The sequence below is a fragment of the Saccopteryx leptura genome, chromosome 6 (assembly GCF_036850995.1).
Source record: "Saccopteryx leptura isolate mSacLep1 chromosome 6, mSacLep1_pri_phased_curated, whole genome shotgun sequence".
NCBI classification, from domain to species: domain Eukaryota; kingdom Metazoa; phylum Chordata; class Mammalia; order Chiroptera; family Emballonuridae; genus Saccopteryx; species Saccopteryx leptura.
In genome coordinates this window covers 110759969-110775263 of record NC_089508.1, presented here as the reverse complement: position 1 = coordinate 110775263, position 15295 = coordinate 110759969, and the positions used below count along the sequence as shown (strand labels likewise).

The 15295-nt window shown below is 44.4% G+C and overlaps 1 pseudogene; it reads right to left on the bottom strand.

Moving 5' to 3' along the window:
- Positions 1-15295, bottom strand: part of LOC136377153 (F-box-like/WD repeat-containing protein TBL1X) — a 98686-nt pseudogene that overhangs the window by 79017 nt on the left and 4374 nt on the right.

The following is a 15295-nucleotide window of genomic DNA, read 5'->3' as shown; positions in this document are numbered from 1 at the left end:
TCTTCACAGTAAGAATTGACCAGGAGGATATCTTTGGAGGAGGGGACATGAGCAGACTTATGCAAAAGTTTTTGTGGTGCAAACCAACCAGTAAGCTCACAGAAGGGACACGATCTGATAGGAAATTACTTCTGTCCAAATTGCACCTGGCTACACCTCTGTTCTCCCAGCCAACCCAGACTCCTGTGTGGTCCCGGTGCCCAGAGCTCTGAGAACCTCCCTCCACAGTGACTTTGATGTCCCAGCATCACCATTAGGTTCTCCCCTGGCACCTCAGCCTTTTCCAATTCCTGCCCTCTTAGCAGTGACAGAATGTTCCCTGCAGAGACAGACTTTCAGGAAATTTGCTTAAAATCAGGCATGCTCATCTATGCATCTGTCTGCTCTGTCCCTGTCTCTCTTGCTCCCCAGATGGACTTGACACACCTGGCCCGTTATGCTCCTTTGTGTCCCCAGGGCCCAGGACAGAGCCCTGGCCTGGTGAGTAGCTGTGATGAGGTAGTTGCACCCTCACGCTCTGGGCTCACCCCAGTCACAATCACTGAGCCAGCTGGCAACTGATGCCCCATGTAGCAGGAGTTTCTTTGGCTGATAAATCAGATGAGTGAGTGTTCTTATTAACAAACTCCCAACCCTGATTCTGGCTGGTGTCAGCGTGAACAAGGGGACCAGGCAGCTATGTGAAAATTCCAAAGAACTAAGCGGGGAGGCCAAGCAAACAGAAAGTGCCAGAGTCAGGCTACAGAGTCAGTGTTTTACTGACTATATTGGGCCCAGACAGCACTGGGTGCTGCCCACACCTTGATACTAGACACTGAGCCATCCCATAAAACACACCCATACTGCCTTCCAACAAAACGTGCCTGTGGCCAGGCTCTCTTCACAGTGGCTTTCTCTGCAGCCTACTACATTGGGCAGTAGCTTTTAACCTAAAATTTTGGACTCACCTGATTGGCTCTGTGGGGTCCTGTGCCATCTTTGGCATGCAACAAAGATTGGAAAGGTGAGCATCTTGCTTCTCTGCCTTCAGAATGGGGGTAAAGAGGCTATGCCCCTCCAGAAGGGAATGCCTCACAGAGAAGGGGCTCTCAGTGCTGGGGTCAGACAGACTTTCCACAGAAACAGTCACAACGCAGATGCTACCCAGCAAGGCTGAGACCACAATTGCTGTGCCCCATATCCATTCGTGGCAAACCCAAAAGTGTAAAAACAGAAGCCAGAACTCAGCTAGAGCGAAAGAAATTTCCAACCTCAATAAAATAGCTGAGCTGTCCACAGTGTCTGCAGAAAACAGCATCCCACTTTTCTGCAAACACCTGGCTTGTCTGCAATTCTAATGCATGTTGCAGAATTTCTGCCTACAAACATTTATATATATATATATATTTATTTATATATAAAATTTCAAACAGATGGAAAGGAGTCCTCTGACACTGTCACTGCTAAACACAACCTGGGGATTAGATTGCATTCCTCATAAATCTGTCCTTTGGTGAAATAGGACTAAAGGCTGAATTCCTATTAAAGCTGTTTTTGGTGCCCTTCTGTGGTGCAATAGAAACATTACAATGCTGCAAGGACCCAAAGACTTAGTTCCCTTAAACAGCTGTCTTTGGTGCCATCCTGTGGTGCAAAATAACATTGCAACCCATCATGAAGAACAAAGGCTGAATTAATGGTCAAAGTTGTTTTTAGCACCCTATGGCGGTGCATGAAGATCATTAAAATGCAGCCGCTCCATGTGTCCTGCTCACCTGCTGCTTTCTCAACTTTGCTTCCTTCTAGCAAAATCAGGATCTTTACTGGACAGCATTCGCTGTAAAGTTGGTCACGTAGCACAGCTGTCTTCAATGTCCTCAAAAATAGTATTCTCTTTTGATGCAAGGTACCTGGCTGACCTGCAACTCTAGCACATATTACAGCAGTATTTCTGCCTACACATGTAAACACACACACATATTCAATTTTTATTTTATCAACTGCCGGTAAAGCAGAGACTTAAACAGTGATTTGTATATAAATCAATTGCAGGGATTCATGCGACTGTAACAGATCAACACATCTTGAAGACTAAACGCTGAATTCCAATCAGGCTGCCTTTCTGTCTTCTCCCGTGGTGCAATGGGAACATTGCAGCTCTATATGGGGACCAAGGCTAAATTATTCCTAAAGATTGTTGCTTGTTGCATCATCTCGTGGTGCAAGTTCAACACTGCAACACAGAAATTTTCTGTAGCCTGCTCGCCTACAGTTCCTTCATTCATGTGCCTTCTGGAATCATCAGTAACTTTACAGGGGAGCTTTTATTGCAAAAGCAGTCACATGGCAGAGCTATCTGTAATGTCCAAAAAAAGTGTCCCATTTTGCTATAGACATATGGGCAGCATGCCAGTCAAGTGCATATTACATTACTTCTGCCAACACACAACAAACAGCTCCTCCACCACATATATACATAATATTTTATATTATATTATATATATTATATATAATATTTTATATATTATATATTATATATATAATATTATATATATAATTTTTATTTTACCAAATAATGAAATGGTGAACACCTAGGCTGCTATGTGAGCATATCCTTTGCAGCTATATGAACATAAATTTCGTTCCAAAGCTCCTCAGACTGTCATTGCCTAGCACAGCATGAGAAACCTAAAGCTGAATTTCTGATCACAGCTTCCCTTTGTCGCCCTCGAGTGGTGCACAAAGAACATTGCAGCACAGGTGCTCCGTGTGCTCTGCTCACCAGCTGCTGCCTTCTGACATCATCAGTTACTTTACCCAAGAGCTTTTGCTGTGAAAACTGTCACATGGCACTGCTGTCTGCAGTTTCTTCAGAAAATAATATCTAGCTGGCCTGGCTGGGTGGCTAAATTGTTTAGAGCTTTTTTTTCCAAGACACAGAGGTTGCTGGTTTTATCTCTGGTCAGGGCACATACAGGAACAGATTGGTCTTCCAGTATAAATTTCTCTCTCTCTCTTCTGTTCATTCTAAAATAAAATTAAAAAACATTTTTTAATATGCTATTCTGCTTTTCTACAGACCATGCTGGCCTGTATCAGCAGGGACTATTACATTATTTCTGCCTAAAAATAAACAAACATGTATACTCTCTCTCTCTCTCTCTCTCTCTCTCTCTCTCTCTCTCTCTATCTCTCTCTCTCACACACACACACACACACACACACATATAATTTTTATCTTGCCAATTGATGGGAAGGTGAAGACTAGGCAGTGACGTGAGTATGAATCACTTGCAAAAATTCCTGTGCTGTCGCTGCTCAACACAGCGTAGAAACTAAAGGCTGAATTCCTAGCAAAGCTGCTCTTCTGAGCCCTCTTGTGGTGCAGTAGTAACATTGCAGCAACATTCTGGGATCCAAGGTTGAATTTTTATTAAGGCTGCATTTTGGCAGCATATTCTGGTGCATGAGTAAAATTGCAGCACAGCAGCTCTCTGTGCTTGGTTTGTCTGCTGATTGTCCTCTTGGCTAGTTTTTGTCATCATCAGTAACTGTGAGAGCAGGTGCTGCAAAAGCTGTCACATTACAAAGCTATCTGCAGTGTCCACTGAAAATACATTCCTGCTTTGCAGCAGACACCTGACTAACCTGCTAGTCTGGTAAATAAGGGTATTTCTGCTGATATATGTATACATATTTTCAAATGATAGAAAAGTGGAAATGTAGGCAGTGAAGTGAGCATGAATCAGTTATAAGAGTTCCTGAGACTGTTACTTCTCACTATAGCTTGGGGACTAAAGACTGAATTCCTACCAAAGTTGCTCTTCTGGGTCCTTTTGTGCTGCAATGTGAGCATTGTGGTGCCGCGTCAGGACCAAAAGCTGATTTCTTACTAACGGTAGCTGCTTCTTGTGCCAATCTAGGGTGACTGAAAACATTGCAGAACAGAAGCTCCATGAGCCCTGGTAGCCTGCTGCTTCCCCATTATGCAGCCTTCTGGAATCATTAGTAACATTACCGGGGAGCATTTGTTGTAAAAGCTGTCAAACGGTAGAGCCCACAGTATCCATAGTTAATAATATCCTGCTTTGCTACAGACACATCGCTGGCTTACAACAGCAGCACATATTAGAGTATTTATCCACACAAATATACATGTATATTTTCCAAATGATGAAATGGTTGTGATCTAGGCAGTGATATCAACATGTATCAATTCCAAGAATTCCTAAGACTGTTGCTGCTCAACAAAACATGGAGGCTAAAGGCTGAATTCCTATCAAAGATGTTCTATGGCGCCCTCTTGTGGTTCAATTAAAGCAATGCAGAGCTGCATCAGGACCAAAACCTGAATACTTCCAAATGCTAGCTACTTCCTGAACCGTCTTGTGGTGAATGAGCAACATTGCAGTACAGAAGCTCCCTGTACTGGGTTGTCGTCTTCTGTTTCTTTGATTGGCTGCCTTCTAAAACCAATAACTTCACCCGAGAGCAAAAATTTGCAGAAAGTGTTATACAGACATAATACAAGCCACACTGGTAGACCGGTTACAACAAATTTATTAACTTTACAAAGGATTTGGACCCAGCATTACATTGCAGCCTTTACTGAAGTTGCTGAGCATTTGGTCTAGAATAGCGATTTTCAACATTTTTACATTCATGGCACACAAACTATTAATATTGTGCAGGACACTAATCTTTCCAAAAATAAAGGTTTGTTTTTTATTTACTCTAGCCAGATGACTATTGTTGTGTTGGCTGTTGTCATCCTTTTTTATTTGACTATCTAAGGAGAAAAACTTCAGTCCCCCTTACTAAATACTTTGGTATTGCATGTTTCAATAATTCTTGTGGCATACTGGTTGAAAACTACTGATCTACAAGAAATATTTGCATTCCCCAAAGTATGCTATTGGACCGTTTCTCTAAACACTAAAATCCCTCAGGGAGATGCTGTACTATAACTATAACAGTGAGCCTGTGGGACACCCATTCCCAACAGAGTGGACATGGGAAGGCAATAACACATTTCTAAAGAATGAGAAATGTAGTTGAAGAATATGGGTTCAGGGCCATTCCAAACCCTACTCAGAGCTCTCCCTGGATTTTTGGAATAGATTCAAACTCATTTCAGCTGCATGTCCCAGTTTCAATATGCATTTCAATAGTGCCGGCATCAGAACCGGGAGAAGAAACCAGAAAGTGCTGCGATGGTGTCGGTGTTCTGTAAGCTGTCTCACAAGCTTCATGAAGGTCTCGTTTAGGAATGATATCACAGTGCATTTTTGTGGTTGCCTGGCCACCTGCCTTCAACTTCAGGAGGTCCTGAAAGACAGGCAAACCACCTCCTTGTCAAACTAAGACACCACCAAGTTGTATTTTCACAGATGATGCCACATGGTTCACAGAGGGTGGAGGGAGTTGGTTATCAATAGAAGAAATGCAAGTATTCTTTCTGCTAAGAGACATCTTGAAGGGCTGCACAATCATTCCAAAAATACACTTTCTAAGAACCAGTGCGAGTCCTTTGGAAAGGAGTCAGAATCATTTCTTCATTTGCAAACACCCTGGTGGCTGCATGTGAAGAATGCAGAGTTGGAAGCCACAAGGCATGGGGGTCTTTAAAATATCTTCTGGGGCAAGTGACTACCTTCTGTGGAAATAGACAGCACACCTAGGCCTTCCACTAAGGAACCTGGCTGACAAATACAGCGTCCTCTTATGTCCCTCAGCCACCTTGTTGCCTTCCTTACACGTCAAGCTCAGTCTGCTACAAGCCATTGTGCGTCTCTTTTCCTCCTGCTTATCTCATGGCTTTGTGCTACACTTCCTCCAGGTCTCAATTCAAATGTTATCTCATCAATGAAAAGGCATCCAGGACACCCTACCCAAAACGTCCTGTATGTTCCTGACTCTTTTTCTTCATAGGCTCCTCAGTACATGGAATAAAACATAATTTCTTGTGTTTTTATGCTCTATCTCTCAGCAGAATGGAGAGTTTCCGTGTGTGTAATGCCTCACAGGACTCCAGACACATGGAAGCAACTAAATTACACGTGCTGAGTGGGTAAGTACAGTGCAGTGCATGGCTTCACGTCACTGGACACAGCCCAAGCCCATAACTCTGGGAGATAAAATCTGATGAGAAGAAAAAAGGAAAGAAATATCCCTGGCTTGTTAAGTCAGTTAGTGTCATCTGGAAATAACAAGGTTGTGAATTCAATCCGGGGCCAGGGCACAGAGATATAGGAAAAAAATTGTGGAAAAAAACAAGCACTGTGGGAAAGATAAAGATACAGCTGGTATGGGAAATTGTGGGTATATAATGTACTGTGGGAATGAGAGACGTGTGGTGAAGGCAGGGGCTCATGGGTGAGAATGGAGAACTGTGGAGCACTAGAAGTATATAGATCATGGGAAAGAGGAAATTGTGGGTCAGAACAGAGAATGGTGGGATAAACAAGGAGTTGGAGTTGACAGGAGACATTTTGGCAGAGACAGAGGTAGGCCGCTCTCTACTGTAAACTATGTTCTGAATAGGACAAGATGCTCCGGACTGTTCCTACAACAGCTTCAGTCCCCCACATTCCTGTGCCTCCCACCTATTCCGAGTTATGTACCATAACCCAGATAATGTACACCCGAGTTTCCATCTGCACGGCCAGCCCCTCTTCTTGGGCACTGCAGGGAAGGGGTGCCGACTTCAAATCCTCTCCCATACTTGGTGGCTCTGTCCACCATTCCACCTATATCTGCCCTTCTTCTGCAAGTACAGTGTTAAACCTGCTTTTCTGCACCCTTCTGTGGTGCAATGAGAACATTGCAGTGCTGCGTGCTACCGAAGGCTGATTTCCGGATCACAGCTGCCCTTTGCTGACTTCACGCCGAGCATGAGAAACATTGCAGCACAGCCTCTCCGTGTACCCAGCCAGCCTGCTGCTTCTCCACTCTGATACCTTCTGATATTATCAGTAACTTCAACCGAGAGGTGCATATATATATGTCTTCTACTTTGTCTTCCTGACTGACCTACCACTCTTGTGCATATTACAGTATTTCTGCCTATAAATATACATGTATATTTTTCAAATACTGAAAAAGTTGAGATCTAGCCGCTGATGTGAACATGAATCAATTCAAAAATTCCTGAGACTGTCGCTGCTCAATGCAGCAGGGACCTAAAGGCTGAAATTCCTATTAAAGCAGCTGTACTTCACCCTCTGTGATGCAGTGGGAAAATTTCAGGGCTGCATCAGGACCAAAGGCTGGATGCTTTCTAAGGGTAGCAGGCTGCTGCGCCATCTCGTGGTGAATGAGCAGCATTGCAGCACCGCAGCTCCCTGTGTCCTGCTGGCCTGCTGCTTCTCCGTTTGCCTGCGTTCTGGCATCATTAACTTTACCTGAGAGCAAAAATTTGCAAAAAGTGTTGTTCAGACAGAATTAAAGCCAGACTGGGAGACTGGTTACAACAACTATATTAACGTTACAAAGGATTTGGATTGGGTATTACATTGCTGCATCTACAGAAGTGGTTGAACATTTGATTAAAACAGTGATTTGCAACCTTTTGATTCCCATCGGTTACAAAATAATTGTTAAAATTATGCATAATATTATTCTTACAAGAAGAGGTATAATTTTTATTTATTCACACCAAATGGCTATTGTTGCGTTGGTTTTGTCATCATTTTTAACTTTACTGACTAAGAGAAAAGAGGTCAGTGCTCCTCACTCAATAGGCAGGTATTGCAAATTTTAAGAATACTTGTGGCAGAAGTGTTTGAAAATCACTGGTCTAGAAGACTTTCATTCATTTTCAAGAGCACGCTCACAGGCCATTTCTTTAATCACAGAAAGGACCATCAAGGAGACACTGTGATGGGATTTTGAGAGTGAGATAGTGGAATACTACATTCCAACATAGTGGAAATAGGAACGCAAGAACTCAGTTCTAAAGAATGAGAAATATAGTCACAGGCTATGCGTCAGGACTGTGCCACACCCTTCCCTTCTCATGGGTCTCCCTAAATTTTTGGAAACATTCAACCTCATTCAGGTTTCAAGACCCATTTGCAATATGGATTTTAATTGTGCTGGCTTCAAAAACTGGAGAGGAAAAGAGAGTGGCTTGATGGTGTCAATATTCTGGCAGGTGTCTCATAAGCTTCAAGAAGGTTGCATATAGATGTGAGATCACAGTGCACTTATATGATTCCCTGGCCTACTACATTCAACTCCAGGGGGTCCTCAAAAACAGGAAGACAACCACCCTGTAGAACCAAGATAACTCTGAAGTGTCTTTTCAGAGATGATGCCACATGATTTTTAGAGGATCTGGGGTGTTGACTAGCAATAGAATAAAAGCAAGTGTTCTTTTGCCTAAAAGACACACTGAAGGGCTCCTTGATTTTTCCAAAGACATGCCTTTGTACAGAACCATTTGTGATTCTGTTAAAACAGTGGTCAGAATTGTTCCTTCATTTGCAAACACCCTGCTGGGTGCCAGGTTTTAGTTTGCATGTGAAGAATACAGAGATGGAAGCCACAAGACACAGTGGCATGTGCAGCCATTTCTGAAGCAACTTACTACCCTCTGTGGATATAGCCATCACCACAATTAACTCCAATAAATGGCCTGGCTGACAATTGCAGTCTTCTCTTATTTCCTTTGGCCACCAGAGCCTCTTCTTGTCTTACATGTCAAGCTCACCATTTTATATGCTATTGTGCATCTCTTTTCCCCAATATTTTTTCTAATGGCTCTGTGATTTGTTTTCTGCCGGTCTCAAGTCAAATGTAATCTTGTGCTCGGGAGGCATCCAGGACACCCTACTTAAAACCACCCTCCTTCCCCTACTGACTGTTTTTCTTCATAGCCTCCTCAGTATGTGGAATAAAACATAATTCCTTTTGTATTTTTCTATGTTTCTCAGCAGAATGGAGAGTCTTGGTTTGTGTAGTGTCTCACGAGACACCTGGCACACAGAAGGTGCTTAAGAACACATGCTCAGTGAATAAGTACAGCGTGGTGTGTGGCTTCATATCACTGGACACAGCCTTAACCCATAACCGTGGGCCACAGAGACTCATAAGTAGAAAGAATGAAGAAAGGACACTGGCAGGTTATCTTAGAGAGTCATCAGGAGACACCCAGGTTGTGAGTTCAATCCCAGGCCAGGGCACATAAGTTATAGGAGAGTAAATTGTGGAACAAACAAAGCATTGTGAGAAAGATAAAGATTACACCTGCTCTGGGAAATTGTGGGTACATAGTGTACTGTGGAATGAGAGAAGTGTGGTGGAAACAGGGTCATAGGCAAGAAGGAGAACTGTGGGCCACTAGGAGCATATGGGTGTGAGAAAGAGAACATTGTGGTCCAGAAAAGAGAATGGAGGGATAAACTGAAATTTTGGGAGACAGTACTCTGTGGAAGAATTAGAGGCAGGACAATCACTTCAGTCAACTATGTTCTGAGTAAGATATGATACTTGGGACTGTTCCTACGACCGCTTCTGTCCCCTACACGCTTGTGCCCCCCACCTACACCCGCTTATGTGCCGTAACACAGTTTGTGTACAGCCGAGCCCCCATCTTCATGGCCAGCTCCTCTCCTTGGCCACCGCAGGGAAGGGCTGCCATCTTCAAAGCCTCTTCCATTCTTTGTGGCTCCGCCCACCACTCCGCCTGTATCTGCCCTTCTTCCCCAAAGCACAGTGTTGAGCCTGCCCTTCTGTGCCCTGCTGCTGTGCAATTGGAACATTGCAGTGTTGCACTGGAACCAAAGTCAAAATTCATGACACATTCCGACAATTGGCGCCCTCTCATGGTGCATGAAGTACATTGCAGCTCAGCCTCTCTGTGCCCTGTTTCCCTGCTGCTTCTCCACTCTGCTATATTCTAACATTATCAATAAAAATACCCCAGAGTATTTTTCTAATGTTGAAAAAGTTGAGAACTAGGAAGTGATGTGAGCATAAATTAATTCCAAGGATAGCTGAGTCTCTCATGTCTCAACACATGATGAGGGCTAAAGAATCAATTCCTTCAAAGCTGCTCTTCAACGCCCTCTGTGGTGCAATGAGCACATTGTTACATCACATCAGTACCAAAACCTAAATTCTTAGAAATGGCAGTTGCTCCTGTGCCATCTCGCAGCGAATGAGCAACATTGAACCACAGCAGCTCCTGGTGCGTGCTCGCCTGCTGCTTCTCCACTCTGCTGCCTTCAGGCACCAATAACTTTACCTGAGAGAAAAAATTTGCAGAAAGTGTTATACTACAGAAAAAATCCAAGCCAGACTCAGAGACTGGTTACAACAAATTTATTAATTTTACAAAGGGTTTGCACTTGGCTTTACATTGCAGTATCTACAGAAGTTGCTGAGCATGTAATTAAAACAGCAATTTTCACCCTTTTCTGTCTTGTGGCACATAAACTGATTATTAAAATTATGTAGAACACTAATCTGACAAAAATGATTGTTTAATTTTTATTTATTAACACCAATCGGCTATTGTTGTTTTGGCTGTTGTCATTTTATTAGTTTGACTATCTAAAAGAGAAAATATCAGTGCCTTCACTAAATATTCAGGTATTGAATGCTTTAAAAATCTTGAAGCATACTGTTTGAAAAACACTGGTTTAGAAGGTATTCGTCTATTCCCAAGACTGTGCTCATGGGCCAATTCTCTAATCACAGTAAAGACTCTCAAGGAAAGGCTGTGACATGATGATGACAGTGAGCCTCCAGAATGCTCCATCCTCACAGACAAGAAATGAAAAGGCAAGACCGGGCTTCTAACGCCTGAGAAAAGTGGAGTCTGGGTATGTAGATGGGTCAGGATGTCAGGATTTGGCCACACCCCTCTCACAAATCTCCCTGTATTTTTGGAAAAGATTCAACCTTATTCAGGCTTCAGAACATTTTTGCAAAATGAATTTTAATTGTGCTGACATCAGAACCTGGAGAGAAAGAGAGAAAGGTTGTGATGGTGTTAATGTACTGGCAGGTGTCTCACAAGCTTCAGGAAGGTCACATTTAGAAACGATGTCACCGTGAGTTTCTGTGGTTGCCTGCACTCTTGTATTCAACTTCAGAATTTCCTCACAGAGAGAGTGACAACACCCCTGTCTAATAAAGTCACTTATAATTGTCTTTTCAGAGATGATATCACATGATTTCCAGAGGGTGTGGGAAGTGGATTATCAGTAGAATTAAAGTAAACCTCTTCCTGCTAAGACACACCCTAAAGGGTGGAGTATTCATTCTAAGAACACGTCTTTCTTCAGATTTTGTATGAATCCTGTGAAGCAGTTGTCAGAATTTTTCCTTTATTTGCAAATACCCTGCTGGATGCCAGGTCCTAGGCTGTGTGTGAAGAACGGAGAGACAGGAGCCACCAGGTATAATGACCTTTGCAACCATGCCAGTAGCAAGTGACTGCCCTCTGTGGATATAGCCAGCACCTCAATTTCCTCCACTAAGCGGCCTGGCTGGCAGTTGAAGCCTCCTCTCGCATCACCAGCCTCTTCAGCCTCTCCCAGTCCTGCAGCTCAAGCTCACCTGCCACAGGCCATTGTATGTCTCCTTTAATCCAGATTATTCTAATGGCGCTGTGCTGCACTTCTGGTAGTTTTCAATTCAAATGTGATCTAATCTATGTGAAGGCACCCAGGACACTGTAACTGAAACCACTCCGCTGCACATTCCTGACTGTTCCTCTTCATGGCAAATATAAAAACATCCCCTGAGGCAACAGGAGGCAAAGACAGAAAGAACTTACCCAGAAAAACCTTGGGAGTTTTGCACATGGGTCCAAAGAACAGTGTGACACACTCAAGAGATGACGTGCTATAAACAAACTGTAAAATCACATTACAGAGAGGAAAACCAAAAAGCATGATGCGGGTTGTCTTGACTGCTTACAGGGAAACAGAAAGCGTTAGATTTCAAGGAAACCCTCGTTGTCAGATTCAAAATGACATTTAAGCCAACGCTCACTTTGTCTACGCTGGCACTCAAAACGTAGTCTTCCTTTTTTGTTCCACTTCAAGGAAAAGATGGGGCCTTTGTGCTGGCCCAAGTTGCTGGACAGGTTACCTGGTGGGTAAGTCAGACGACAATAATAAACATATCAACTTCAAAGCCATGGTCGGTCCACTCTACGTTCCCACACCAGAGTTCCTCTCTTTGGACCCCAACACAAGGGAGGCAGGTCTTACCAACTTTCATCTGTACTGTTGCTAAACCATCATAGGACCCAATCGCCAACAACATCCCAACACTCAGTGGGCTAAAAAGAGACAACCAACAGACAGAGCTTAGTAGGGGCAGCTTCTGACCCACCACAGATGACCTCTTACTCAGGACTAGAATATTCTTCCACCAATAATGGGTGCCCTGTAAAAACTTATCAACCCCAGCCCTGGACAGTTGGATCAGTCATAGAGCATACACCTAGCATGTGGAAGTTGTGGGTTCAATTCCTGGTCAAGGAAAATAAGAGAAACATCTGTTCTCACCCCTCCTCCTCCTCTCCTCTTTCTCTCTCTTACTCTCCCACAGATATGTATCAATTAGAGAAATTTGGCCCTTGGCACTGAGGAGGGCTCTATAGCCTCCACCTCAGGAACTGAGAAGAGCTTGGTTTCTGAGCAATAGAGCAAAGTGCCTGATGGACAGAGCATCACCTTCTAGGGGGCTTGCTGGGTGAATCCTGGTTGGGGTGAAGGTGGGAGTCTGTCTCTGCCTCCTTTCCTCTCACTGAATTAAACAAACAAACAAAAACAACAATAACATAAATTTATCAAACACCATTTGACTCCATGCAGTCCCTGGGTTACCAAAGAGATAGGTTCTGTAGGTTTTAAAAGGTTTAAGTATTCATAGGCACAGAAAAGTAAAAATAAGTACTATGTTAATACAACCATTTAAATTTAGCATTTAATACATAAATGTACCTGTTCCAATGAACATAAAAATTCAACTTTGGAACAAACCCACAGAAGCTCTCTTATTCATATCCTGGAAACTCGATGTAGTTTTCGTGCACATTTTTTAAATTAAAATGTAGGTAGGCCCTTGCTGGTTGGCTCATTAGATAGAGTGTTGGCCTGCTGTATGGACATCTGGGTTTGGGTTCATGTCAAGGCACACTGGAGAAGCAACCACCTGCTTCTCCTCCCCTCCCTCTCCCTTCTTTCTCTCTCTTCCCCTCTTGCAGCCAGTGGCTTGACTGCTTTGTATCCTGGGTGCTGAGGATAGCTTGGTTGGTCTGAGTGTCAGTCGCAGGCACTTAAAATTGCTCGGGTGATTTGAGCATCAACCTCAGACAGGAGTTGATGCTTGAGTTTCGGTTGGAGCATATGTGGGAGTCTGTCTCACTCTCTCCCCTCCTCTTACTTAAAAAAAAAGAAATATCACAGCAAAAGTTACAATGAGGCTGGGTAGACTTTTCTGAGTTTTTGGCAATGTGACTCATGGAGAAAAGAAGTGTTGGTGAGGAAATGATGGAATATGCAGAAACACTCATAGAGCGAGGAAAATGTAAAGAAGTTAGAAAGAGGGGCGTGTTCCACGCGGACGCACACCTAACCCTGCTGACGTAACTCCTTGAGCGCTCAGAAACAGAGCCCCCACGACGCGAGCCGCCCCAGCGACCCTCGTGGCAGTCCACGCGTCCCACTGTTGGCTGTCAGGGAGGCGGCCTGCGCTTAAGTTCCAGTCCAGTGAGGTCATGACTTTGTTACTGGGGACGTCAGGTCCCCCTTCCCGGATACAGTGCCAAAGCACGATTTGTGTGGAGGCCGCATTGCTGTTCTCACTGAGGTTCCATATCGAGTAGTCAACTCTCCAGACCTGCAGGAGAAGCCGACGCATTCAGCATTCCTTTTGCTCACTGTTTTTATTTTCTCCATCTGCTCTTTGTAACCCGTGGCTAAACCCGACCGGGCAGAGGCCGGACAGTGGCCCAGGACACAGTCTGTTTTGGCGTGGCGCCCAAGGGGACCTGGGAGGACAGACCAGCCATGAACCCAAACCCATGCATGTTACATTTTTTCCTCACTGGGTGTTAGCCTCCCCATATCTGCTGCACCGTGTAACTCTAAATGTTGACATTAGTCCCCACCCAGCAGAGAATACGGCTTGGCACCAGGATTTCTAGACAATTTGGCCACACTCGGAGGTACCCGTAGGAGGGCCATGCGGGCGGCGCCCCACGCTGTAGTCTGCACGCCTGGCATGACTCCCCAGGCAGGTAACGGAACACGAGCTCTGCGAGGTGGCAGCTCAAACAAGAGAGAGCAGTGCAGAGGCCTCGCCCCGGAGCGCCCCAGCCTGCTGCCCTCACCCGGAAGCCAGGAGGTCACTGACAGAGTTTCCAGGCACAAATGAGCACCTCGGACTCGTGGCCTCGGAGGACAGTGAGTTGCTGGATGGTATCTCCACGTCGCCATCTATCGCAATCTGTTTCGAGTGATTGCGGAATGTCATCGTCCGGGCACCTTAGTTTTACAAACCGGTTTTATTTTTAATAGAACATCATGACTGATGATTACAACCAAACCATAGTAAATATGTCACGTTTATTTAAATATAAGGTGGGGCCAAAGAGGTCTACTGGTGTGAAAGTTTACTCTTGTATTATTAATTAATTGTTTTATTTTTTGTATATGAACAACTGTAGACCTACTTTACCAACTTCCTTCCACTGTGTGTTATGGTTATCCTGAATTTGAAAAAGGAATAGCAATAGTTACTCCTTTTACGTAGATGCCAGTTGATGTACGACAGCCACCAGCATGAGAGGGGGCAAAGGTAAAAACAGCCTCAGGTCTCTGTTTATCTGAGGGGATAATGCATTTCATCTTGAGCTGCCTTCTGAGGGGTCACCTCATAATCTGGGGAGCTCCACAGGGTGGATGCCCCCACGCTCTCAGAACACCTTCCACCCTCTACCCCCATGTTCACACATCCTCGTTCCCTTGGGGCACATGCATGCACAATGTTCACACAGCCCTACACCTGCATGCATTCCTGTGTGCATGACACACACGCACACAAGCATGCACACTTTGAACTCAGACCCTCGGCAGTCTCTGCGTGTATGACAGCATGGGAGGAGCAGGCAGGTGCTCTGGGTAAAAGGTTGGCTTTCTGACCGATCTGCCCAACACTGTCCAGTGGTCACATAACAAGGACACACTTTTCGGGGACTTGCGGAGACCAAGTAAGATGGCATGCACTGTGCTGGTGCCCGCTGGGTAACCTGGAGCTTCACACTTATATCAGGATTTTGCTAAAATTCTCC